A 12,249-nucleotide genomic window follows, 5' to 3' on the forward strand; every position below is an offset into this window, starting at 1 on the left:
GTAAGTCCAAACTCACCCGGAAATGATGTCTACGGGGGAGTCTCCGGTCATTCACTGTGATAAACTGTTCAAGTAGAAGCTGTTGGGGCCATCCATTTTGGTCGCACATTTTGACATGTGCAGCTCAACAAACGTCACAGCTCTGACGTCACTGGGAGCATAAACCAGCTGAGATGCAGAGTTTCGTGGCCATTTCCTGCCTGTCTCACAGGACAGTGCAAAGGAGGCGCATATCTGGTGAGACAAGAGCTAGCAGGCGAACCTTTGCTCCACAAGGCCATTCCCGGAAGAGCTTGAAAGCTGGAAATCTGTCTGATACGAGAAGATCAGGAGATTTATTTACCGATCGAAGACCGCACCCACACCCGGCGCAGGTGGAAACCCACAGAGGTTCTATGTCCAAAGAGATGAGTTTTTCTCCTTGTGTATGCAGTCGACTAACGGTTCATCTTTTCCCCTCCTGGAGGTATGCGAAATTACCGTTTTTTTCCTTTAATTTGATCACGGACGCGTGGTCCCCCTCCCCTCCTTTTTCTTCAGACCTAATCCATCCTCAACCGGTGGAGAGCAGAAATCCACGTCAAAGTAATTTCGTTCTTTTCATATTAAATCGGATAGGTGCATTTAGAGGTCTGGGCAGGATGAGGCAGTTAAGGTGATATAGGATCACCAGTAGTTAATCTAAGGTATTAACTTATTGCATGCTATACTAATTGAATTATGTTATGCTGAGCTGTATTTTTATTTGCTGCGCAAGCGCTGCTGAATCGTGTGTGGTTAATGTTTTGTCCGGCTGATCTCAAATCCGCCAGGAGTTAAAAGCTGGACTTTTAAAAGTTTTCATTCAAAGCAACTGCGGTCTGGGCCTTGCCCGACCACTCTTTGTTCCAGTTTTATTGCTGGAGATTTTCCACTGAGTTTCCTCCTCAGAGTTTATTACTCTTTGTCAAGATTTAGGGCGGTCAGCTGGTTGTGGCTAAAGGGGCGGGGCCCCACCGTTTTATCAGCTGATCGCTGTGATCGAGACATCAGCATGACAGGAGGACTTCTCTTTACTTTTAACCCAAAATACACATTTTGTCCTTAAAACTACTGGTTTGATCTTCATAGACACTAAATGCGCATATACAGGGGTTGGACAATGAAACTGAAACACCTGTAATTTTAGTGTGGGAGGTTTCATGGCTAAATTGGACCAGCCTGGTTGCCAGTCTTCATTGATTGCACATTGCACCAGTAAGTCCATTGGGAGCTCCACAGGGTCAATATACACGGCGGGGCTGCTATAGCCAAACCTTTGGTCACTCATGCCAATGCCAAACGTCGGTTTCAATGGTGCAAGGAGCGCAAATCTTGGGCTGTGGACAATGTGAAACATGTATTGTTCTCTGATGAGTCCACCTTTACTGTTTTCCCCACATCTGGGAGAGTTACGGTGTGGAGAAGCCCCAAAGAAGCGTACCACCCAGACTGTTGCATGTCCAGAGTGAAGCATGGGGGTGGATCAGTGATGGTTTGGACTGCCATATCATGGCATTCCCTTGGCCCAATACTTGTGCTAGATGGGCGCGTCACTGCCAAGGACTACCGAACCATTGTTGAGGGCCATGTGCATCCAATGGTTCAAACATTGTATCCTGAAGGCGGTGCCGTGTATCAGGATGACAATGCACCAATACACACAGCAAGACTGGTGAAAGATTGGTTTGATGAACACGAAAGTGAAGTTGAACATCTCCCATGGCCTGCACAGTCACCAGATCTAAATATTATTGAGCCACTTTGGGGTGTTTTGGAGGAGCGAGTCAGGAAACGTTTTCCTCCACCAGTATCACGTAGTAACCTGGCCACTATCCTGCAAGAAGAATGGCTTAAAATCCCTCTGACCACTGTGCAGGACTTGTATATGCCATTCCCAAGACGAATTGACGCTGTATTGGCCGCAAAAGGAGGCCCTACACCATACTAATAAATTATTTTGGTCTAAAACCAGGTGTTTCAGTTTCATTGTACAAGCCCTGTATGTTTTTATTTTATTATTATTGTTAGGTAGTCATTTTTATTCCTTTTGTGTAGAATGGTGCTTGTTAGTTAGGTGAAGGTTTTTGGACCAGAATAATGGTATATCAGGATAATTTGGCTTCAGTAAATCTTCATATATATAATTAAGAGAAGCGTTTGTGTTTATTTCGTGCAAGAGTCATTTATCTGTCAAAACAAGGTTGAAGTTCCCCCACCTTCGGTGAAGCGGTTGAATAAACAGTGACAGTTGGTGGTTTTGGTTAATAATTTGTAATTATTAAAGAGCTTTGAGCTCATAATCACAACATCAGAGGACATCTCTGATTTCTATTCGTAAGTAATGGTTTTTGGTTAAGAAATTAAAAATTTTTGAAATTATGATTTTAAATTATAATTCTTGATGAATATTAATTAATCAATCATCATAATCCTTACAAAGCCAAGTTGCGTTAAAATGGTAAAACGGTGAATTGCTGGTGGTGGCAGCAATACTACGACAGCAGCCGTTAGTCTGCACTACTTTCCTGAAGCGACGAGGATCACAGCTACCTGGATCAGAGCTGGAAAACTAAGGAGCGAGAGATGGGCTGGTCCCATCAAGCACAGCCAGTTGTGATTGGAGGACTTTTGACAAACTACTTCGAACAACAAACCTCTGAATTCACTTGAGAAATTTATGTCAGAGGTCAAATATCTGACAGATGAAGGAGAATGTTGAAGCAGAGTCTATAGCCTAGCTGTTCAGCGCATCTGATGGGAAAAGATCACCAAAGAAAAGATTTTTGCCACTGTTGCTAAACGTATCCAGGCTCAGCACTTCCTTGTCAAAAAGTATATTTAGATATCAGCAGTTACTTTAATAATTAACATTTTGAAAATATTGTTTTTATTATTATTACTAATAATCTAAAATTATTATTATAAGATAAATTACACACATATGCAATATATTTAAATAAATGTTTCTGTAAAGATTCTGACTTAGAAGTTAAGAAATGACCCACCAGGTAGTGTCTTCAGATCTTGAATCATCCCTTGTGTCTGCTGCTTCTGCTCCATGCTGCTCACTTCCTCTCCGGTTGTTTCACTCAGTGCCATATTTAGTGTAACCCGGCATTTATACTATATCTGCTCTGGTCTGGTCTGGCCTGCTGCAAAGCCTGGTGGAGCTCCAAAAACCATACTCAGTTTACGCAATAAAGGCCAGTGAAAAATGCAGTAGCAAGTCCAAACCACTTATTCTGAGGAAGTTAAACCATTAAAACTGCTTTTTCGTTTTATGCACCCAGATATTTTTATGTGTTTTGTTCTACAATGGGTGAGCCCAGAGAAGCTATATTTGTTGCTAAATTCTGTGTATTTAATGTTTCATTGCTCGGTTTATAATACCTGAGTTAACCCAGTAACTGATCTAATTGATCTAATGTTAACAACTGCAAATATACACGTGTATGTATAAATATACAGTACAGACCAAAAGTTTGGACACACCTTCTCATTCAAAGAGTTGTCTTTATTTTCATGACTATGAATATTGTAGCTTCACACTAGAGGGTGACACGGGAGTGGATTTTCTCTCCTGTCCCATCCCGCTCCCACAGAAAAATGTCTTGTCCCATCCCAATCCCAGGCCAGCATAACGAAACAAATCCTGTCCCGTCCCACTCCTGGTAAATTGACTCCCACTCCCAACCCGCTCCCATTCAGAAGGACTCCCACTCCTGTGTCACTCCCATTTTTGTTTTCTTCATTTAGTCTTTTGGCAATTTCTTTGTTTGAAGGACCAGTTAGGTCCCTGTTTTTAGTTGTAGTAAAGGCCAGTTAAAGTAAAAAGAATAATAATGAAGAAATAATAAAATATTAAACAAGGAAACAGACCATGCCTATCTTAGTTGAATAAACAAAATGTACATAGTTGTATTTTACTTATTTATTAAGTGACTGTTTCCTTTGAACAATGACATTACTTTTATGTTTCAAGTTGCTGGAACGAAAGAAAAATGCACCTAGTAAGAGAACTGTACTTGTTGAACAAAAGGGCAAAAAGGCAAAACCTTCATAATTTAGAAACTGTACCTCAATGGTTCACAGCCCTGGTCCTCAGGGACCCCTTCTCTGCAAGTTTTAGATGTTTGTCTGCTCCAGAACACCTGATTCAAATTCTGACATGACCTCCTATACAGGCATCAAGAATGGAGGGTCAAACTGGACCAATTTAATACAAAAAAATCATCATTAAATAAATAAATGTTGTGAATGTCCCATAAGTGAAGTAAATGTAACATAAAATAAATGTAACATTAAATATGCCATTAAATTAAAGGTGCCATTTATTTATTTAATACATCATTAGAAACAATAAATGTACCCTTATATCATGAAATGGACTATTATGCAATTAAATGTGCCACTGAATAATTAAGTATAATTTTAAAGACGACATGACATAATTAGTGGTACACTTAATATTTAATGATGTATTAAATAAATTGTACATTTAATGGTACATTCAATTTTTTTCTATTTCACAACATATTTATTTAATATCTTCCCTTGATGAAGCCTTTCTACGGAGTCCGCGAGGGGACATGGGGAATTGTTTTCTCTTTTGTGTCCCCACACAATAGTCTTTGCGTTATTTCGCAATACTTTGTGGGATAGTTTCCAAACCAGATAACTGCAAAAATGAAACAAACACTACACCCGTTTTGAGATTTATTGAGTTTTATTTTGAAATCGGCCTTAAATAAAATTATCTTCAATCAGACTAAAAGACAGTTTTTATCCACAAGCTGTCAAACAAACTACTGAACTCTGGACCATAAAACTGCACGAAACCACATCTGTGACACTTTGTTTGCTTATTACTGCTGCATGATGTGTACTTTTTTTTTGTACGCCGTGTTTTTGTTTTTATCGTGATTTGAACGGTTCTTCTTATCCTAAGCATTTAATCGCATTGTTGACTACGTGTTAACCTGCATATGACAAATAAACATATTAGTGTTTGTTTTATGAGCAGTTTATCATCTGTGCTGCTGTTCCAAAATGCCGAACGCAAAAGTATTGCGTGGGGACGCAGAAGAAATACATTTCCCCATGTCCCCTCAAGGGTTTCCGTACCTTACCTCTTAAATCTTTAGTGCACATGCAGCAATTTTGTTGGTCAGATGAGACTTGACACATGTTGGTACTTTTGGTTTGACGAATGAAGAGATGCAGGGCTGATTTAATCCAGAAGTTGCCTTACAAGTGTCCCTTAATCACTGGTGTACTTGATTACAACTAAACACGTTTTACAAGCAGCAGACTGCGTGTTAACAGCGCTACATTCAACTCTCCTGAAGTTCGGTAATATTTGCGACTTTCCTGTCAGCTCTATGAGTTTAATAGATAAGTCCTTATTTCTGACTTTACGTTACAAATCCAATTTTACCACGTCCAGTTCTCCACCTGCGTTTGCTCCCTCCATTCTGAACGCAGGTGGAAAACATCGATCAGAAGCACTGTTGGCTTGTGGGTCGTGTAGTTTGTTTGACTCGCATTATAGTATAGACTTCTTGGAAAAAAACTACACAATGGCGGCATCGATTCAAGTTTTTCTTTCTTAAAGTTTATAACAAAGTCTCAGTTTTACATTTCCAAAGACAATTGATCCTAGTTTATTTTCCTTCCTATTGGTTAGCTCCCGCTCCCGTCTGCTCCAGTTCATTTCTTATCTTGTACCGTCCCAATCACGGGATCTTTACTGACGCTGTCTCCCGTCCAGCGGGATTCCCGTGGGAATCCCGTGACCCGTGGGACTCCCGAAAAAATGTCAGCCTCTACTTCCCACTGAAGGAATCAAAACTATGAATTAACACATGTGGAATTATATACTGAACAAAAAAGTGTGAAACAACTGAAAATATGTCTTATATTCTAGGTTCTTCAAAGTAGCCACATTTTGCTTTGATTACTGCTCCGCACACTCTTGGCATTCTGTTGATGAGCTTCAAGAGGTAGTCACCTGAAATGGTTTTCCAACAGTCTTGAAAGAGTTCCCAGAGATGTTTAGCACTTGTTGGCCCTTTTGCCTTCACTCTGCAGTCCAGCTCACCCCAAACCATCTCGATTGGGTTTGGGTCCGGTGACTGTGGAGGCCAGGTCATCTGGCGCAGCACCCCATCACTCTCCTTCTTGGTCAAATAGCCCTTACACAGCCTGGAGGTGTGTTTGGGGTCATTGTCCTGTTGAAAAATAAATGATGGTCCAACTAAACACAAACCGGATGGAATAGCATGCCGCTGCAAGATGCTGTGGTAGCCATGCTGGTTCAGTATGCCTTCAATTTTGAATAAATCCCCAACAGTGTCACCAGCAAAGCACCCCCACACCATCACACCTCCTCCTCCATGTTTCACGGTGGGAACCAGGCATGTAGAGTCCATCCGTTCACCTCTTCTGCGCCGCACAAAGACACGGTGGTTGGAACCAAACTTGGACTCATCAGACCAAAGCACAAATTTCCACTGGTTTAATGTCCAGTCCTTGTGTTCTTTAGCCCAAACAAGTCTCTTCTGCTTGTTGCCTGTCCTCAGCAGTGGTTTCTTAGCAGCTATTTTACCATGAAGGCCTGATTCACACAGTCTCCTCTTAACAGTTGTTCTAGAGATGTGTCTGCTGCTAGAACTCTGTGTAGCATTGACCTGTTCTCTAATCTGAGCTGCTGTTAACCTGTGATTTCTGAGGCTGGTGACTCGGATGAACTTATCGTCCGCAGCAGAGGTGACTCTTGGTCTTCCTTTCCTGGGGCGGTCCTCATGTGAGCCAGTTTCTTTGTAGCGATTGATGGTTTTTGCGACTGCGCTTGAGGACGCTTTCAAAGATTTTCATTTAAAATCGTTAAAGAAATTAGGTAGAAAAAATGTTATTTCTCAAAATGCATCTTTATTTGAAAGCAACAGTCCATTTATTGGTCAAATTGCAGGGGGGTTTTTGCCTATCTCCAGCAGTCACTGGGCGAGAGGCAGGGTCCACCCTGGACTGGTTGCCAGTCCATCTCAGGGCAACACAGAGACACACGAACAGGACAAACAACCATGCATGCACATATTCATACCCATTTAGATTAACCAAATAACCTAACAGTCATGTTTTTGGGCTGTGGGAGGAAGCCAGAGTATCCAGGGAAAGCCCACACATCCACGAGGAGAACATGCAAACTCCATGCAGAAAGACCCCAGGCCAGGAGTCAAAACCTGGACCTTCTTGCTGCAAGGCATCAGTGCAACACTTTATTCAAGTTTTGTTACATTATTATTAAAATAAATGTGTTTGACAAAAATCCATTGTGATACTTCCGGCATTGAGGTCAATTTTATGGTTGAGTGCATTACTTTTGTTGTTCTTCAGTTAATATCTGCTATGTGTTTTGGGTTGTGTATAAAAAACTGTTGATAGTATTCAATAAACAGTTAAGTGTGTAAATTATAAAGATTTCTGAAGTTTAAGGGGTCGATAAATGTAAAATCTTCTGCCAGTAGATCATGACCACATTGCATTATGTTTTAAACATTAATTCATCAGATTTTTCTTGAGCTAGCATGTTGCTGACAGCAGCGTCCAACTGCAATGCTGTAAAAAAATCTCTGCTGTATTTTATCAGATTCATAGTGAGTTAAAGATATGCAGAACTGTTTAACACTTAAAAAGGTGATGGAGATTCTATCCATTCGAACTTTCCTCTTCAGTGCTGTAAATTGTCCCACTGAAGTGATCACAATGAAAATGGGAGACTTTTATGCAATGATTTGGATCAAACCACCTCAGAGATGAAGGAGGGGGGGACTAAAATTAGGCAATTTTGTCTTGTTTTTATTTTTTGCATGCTTGTTAAAAAAAGGGATGAGAAAAATGGGGGAGCAGCTGCCCTGAGAGTATCTATGGCAGACACTGGTGACTAGATTATTTGGTTACATTGCCAACACCTTAATCTAACAAGGGCATAGTAACAAATTAGCTAAATTGGAGGGAAAATTAACCCTTTATCACATGTGTTTAAATTTCATGTAAACATTATGTTAAAAGTGTATCATTATAGAATCTGATTTGATTTTTGAAGTTCCCCTAAAACCACCACCACCACCACATTTTGGTGTTTGGAGACAAAAGCTTGAGTATTGACCATAGCTTCCTTCTACTGCAGATGCAAGCTAACAACTCATGCTTCAACAATGTTATTATTCTAATTTCACAGACAGATAATCAATATAATGTGTTCAGTTGGTAAGAGTGTTGCTGACAGCACTGCTTTAACACCAAGGATTAATAGCCACCATTATAAAGATTTTAGTGAGACAGTTGCTGCCAGTGTTGTATGATGGCAACTCTGTGGAAAGCTAAAGAATTATTATGCTGCTGTTGACACACACTTTAGGCACAACAGGCAGCATTAATTATATTGAACTTTGGAGCTGAATATATCCTCCTTCGTAAAGCATAGTTTGTTCAAACTAATAACTTTTGCTTTTTAATCAATTTAAAGCATCACTTCAAGAAGCTAGCAGTGGCTCAGAAAACAGCTCATTTTAAATTATATTTAGATCTCCAACGAAAAACCATGAAAACCACACAAAAATAGAGCACATTTTTACTGGTTAGACTTGTGTTTAGTAAGTTTTTATATGTTGTATCTGGGTAAACCAGAACTAGTCTGCCTGTAGAACCTGAGTCATGTCTGTTTAAAATTAAATGAACATGGAAATCCATATGAAATAAATAGAAAATAAATGGATAAATTCTGACAGCCTGCTTTTGGACTGACATCATGTGAGCAGTATATAAAAATCCATCAGGACTCATTGAGGGAGACCAGCAGGGAAGGGTGGTCTGGTCCCCCAGCTTCTGATGATTGATGACACTTCTTGTGACACTGACAGAGAGGGATCAGCAGAGCAACCAACCACGTCTGCATAGCTCTGCTTGAGCCAGACGCCAGCCATGCTATTGTGTCATCGACACTGTCGCGCACACACAGTGGGACACAAGTAAACATGTCTGCAACAAGTCAAACACTCATAATGAGTGTCTCGGAAAGCACGAGGTTGATTTATTAATGGTAAAACCCAGGTTCTGATTCATTTACATAAATGTGAAACATATTTCATCATAATACTCATGCACCTGCGGTCTTAAACATTTTGTTTTTGTTATCTTTCTAAAATGAGCTTCTAGGCGCCTGTTTTTATTTTAAGGCTCGCAGAGAATGAAGCCTGCCAGCTGCAGAAAGTATCTACATCCTTTCTGACAACCCAATGAGAAAGTTTTTCTGAAACATCTAAAACATTTGGTTCAAATCCACATCAAGATATATTTTTACGGGTGTCAAATATTTACAAATAAAGTCACTGAAATCTTCCATTCTGATGTTTTTAGGGTTACAGTTGAGCCCAAAATTATTCATACCCCTGGCAAGTTCAGCCAAGAAGTTTGATTCTGATGGGAAAAGAGCCAGAAGCTCTAAAGGTAGTAAAACATTGCTAAGGGAGTTTTTATTTAAATAAATATATATATATATATGTTTATCTTTATTTACATTTTCTTAAAAATGCAATGTCTAAAAGGATTTATACCCTTCTCAAAATTTAAAGGAACACTTTTTTTGGCATTTCACAGTCAAACCTTTATTACAAGCTTAAATAAACCTTTTACATATTTTCGAAAGAAGGAAATAAATAGAAACGACACATTAAGTCATATATGTTAGTTTTCTAAGCTGCTAGCACACCTCTAACAGTGATGCACACACTCCAGCCTTAAGGTGGCAGTAATGCACATGACATCCAAGGATCATTTCATAAGGAAAATGTGGTGTTGGATGATCAGACTGCGTTCCTGGACTTTTTAACAGTATTTTTAAGTTCCTGGTAACAGCATGGTTAAGTGTGCAAATCGTGCAACAAAGTTTTCAAGCCTGTGGTTTGACCTAAACGTAAAACATGTTGCTGTGAGCAAGCACACCACAGCTAACCACAGTCCTCGGACGAGGTTTGGAGCCAAAATGTATACATTTATGTCAGATATGACTGAATTTAGGCATATGAAGAGATTCAGTCTCTACCCACAATTTATTTGAATTTAAAAAAATTGTTTACTGTTACCAATACTACTATTTGTAAAATTAGATTAATTCATTACAAAGCCTCCAATGTATTATATCTATTTTTTAACTGTGTCCCATCACTGCATATATGTGTATATGTGTGTGTGCGTGTGCGTGTCTGTGTGTTATTGTTGAAAAACATCCCCAGCTCATGTGTCAGCATCCTAAATTTCTCCGTTTCTTTTTGCACCCATATATTGTAATCATAAAGTTAGAAACAATGTTGTAATGTAATTTGAAGTATTTAAAAATATACGAAAGATCTATGAAGATCTAATTGAAGGTTAAGAACTAACTAGGTTACCCTAAAATCATATGTTGTTTTTTGAATGGTTTCAACTGAAAAATATCACAATTGTTCTGGGTATGCCTGCTCTAAAATCAGAATTTTTCACTTCTCCTCTGCAGCTGCCCAGATGCATGATTTACAACACTTATGTCTCCAGTCACTTCCATTTTATTGAGTTATCAATTTCTCAGCGTTAAAAAAAAAAACTTTCACAAACTCCTGTTACAACTCTGGGCCCACGTTGAGATGACATTTAAAGAGCTGGCTGTTAACAATGTATCTGGTTGCAGTGAGAAAGCAAGATTTTATTGCCGAACGCATATCAAATAATGACGTTTGCTGGCACGTCCGTGTGAACAGGACAGAACAATATCTCCTCAGCACCAAGTGGGCCGCGGGGAACGTTGTATCCGGCGCCAACCAGAAAGACTGAAAATTCCTCACTTCATAAAAAACAATTCTGGACCATCACACCGCCTGGTAATCAATACGAAGAGCACAGCTGTCACACTATAAAAAACAGCCATAATTTGGGAAGAGCCCTTTTCTTTCTGTGTTCTCCTCTGTTGGAGGACATCAGGATTACCTAGTTGTAGGTAAGTGATCATTTATTCTTCACTATAACTCGCAGCTCTACACACAGTGAGAATACTTTCATTATAGAGCGGCGTCGGATAACTATTAGCACAACATAGTTACTCATTTAATGATGGTGTTTAATAAATTGCAATTAGAGCTAATAATAAATGTGCTATCTCTCTTCAGGGCATCCTCATTCTATGTCTTTTATTTCCCGAAAGCTCAGCAGTGAAATACTGTACCACAATGCTGCTTTGCAATCTGATACATTTAAGACGAGACCTTGAAGAAGGCCAGAACCACATCTATCAGTGACTAAATCTGTCCTTGCGTTCTCAGGGAAGACTCTCAAGGATGAGGCAAGTCTTCAAAAGCATCTCTGCCTTTTGATGTAAACTTCTGTGACTGCCGGGGTGTCTCTTCAGCCCTGCTGTCTTTTAATTGATTATGTGAGGCAGAGGGCACTGTATTGTAAATGAGGTGCAAGACAAAGACTAGCAATGCTCAGTAGCTTTGCCCTGTTATTTTCCGCTAGTGCAGCAGTTGACGGTAAAGAACGCAGTGTGCCATTCAGGGAAAAGGTCATGGGAACATTCAGTGCCAAGAGGGAATAAAATACGTTCACTTTGGGGAAAAAAGCAACAGACAAAATATAACTTGTTCAATTATTTCTTTAAAAATTCAACACACACTTTGTCCTTCGTCACCAGCAGCGCCTTCGCATCATGTCTTCCCCCTGATGGTTTAAGGAAAGTTGTTGCTCTCAAGCTGCCAGAGTGGAAATAAAATAAACCTTGATTGTCTACTTGCTGCTCAAGGTAGTGTGACATTTGACAGTCTTTTAAGGGGCATGTTTGGGCGCGGAAAAAATTCAATTGTGCCGTATTGATTCACAGCCGTCTATCATTATTCCCAGGTTGATTGACAGGTAGAAATTGGTAACGTTAAGTATTTCATATGTTATAAGGGCTGACATTTGTTTGTCTGCTCCCTATGTCAATATTGGAGAGATCTGTAGCGTTATGAGATAGCATTATACACCAACTGTGGCTTTTGTATGATGTTCCAATGTTTTCTCCGACATAATTTAAGATATATTAAAAACCAGCGGAATCTAGAGGTGTTTAATGCCAATATTATTGTTTTCCTCCAGAGGATCATGTATGTTCATAGTCACTGGCATCTCTCTGTATGTGCACGCATGTGTGCACTGCGC

The 12,249-nt window shown here is 39.7% G+C and overlaps 1 long non-coding RNA gene across 1 annotated transcript in view; it reads left to right on the forward strand.

The window, feature by feature from the left end:
• Window positions 1-10,582: 10,582 nt before the first annotated feature.
• The window catches only part of LOC124860945, a 29,243-nt gene continuing 27,576 nt past the window's right edge, over window positions 10,583-12,249 (forward strand). The window contains exon 1 of the long non-coding RNA XR_007036510.1: window positions 10,583-11,050. This is a non-coding gene — a long non-coding RNA (uncharacterized LOC124860945). The remainder of the gene's footprint in view (window positions 11,051-12,249) is intronic.

Source organism: Girardinichthys multiradiatus, chromosome 23 (assembly GCF_021462225.1).
Source record: "Girardinichthys multiradiatus isolate DD_20200921_A chromosome 23, DD_fGirMul_XY1, whole genome shotgun sequence".
Classification (NCBI taxonomy): Eukaryota; Metazoa; Chordata; class Actinopteri; order Cyprinodontiformes; family Goodeidae; genus Girardinichthys; species Girardinichthys multiradiatus.